Source organism: Egretta garzetta, unplaced genomic scaffold (assembly GCF_000687185.1).
Source record: "Egretta garzetta isolate BGI_Z169 unplaced genomic scaffold, ASM68718v1 scaffold1600, whole genome shotgun sequence".
Taxonomy (NCBI): domain Eukaryota; kingdom Metazoa; phylum Chordata; class Aves; order Pelecaniformes; family Ardeidae; genus Egretta; species Egretta garzetta.
In genome coordinates, this window is record NW_009258423.1 from 4,246 (window position 1) to 4,572 (window position 327).

Here is a 327-nt window from a genome sequence, read left to right on the forward strand (position 1 = left end):
GAGAAGCGGGGCTCAGCCGGCCGCGGGGGCAGTGGCGAGGGCAGGCAAGGCTCGAGGCTGGCCGGGATCAGCTGAAAGGGCCGGAACGTCAAGGCCAGCAAGAAGCGGTGGGGGAATCGTGCAAAGCCTCTTGCTTTTGCACGAGGCACGGAGCCGAATCCACATGTGTAGGCCAGATGGGGCCAGCGGAGCGTACCAGAGCCAGCACTGCCTGCAGGCATTTCCTCTGCCTCGGGGGCGGGGGGAAAGCTGGGTTGCGCTGGGGTCTCAGGACAGCGCGCAGAGCTCCCGCTGTGCCCACAGGGCCAGCTCTGCCCGGGACGGAAG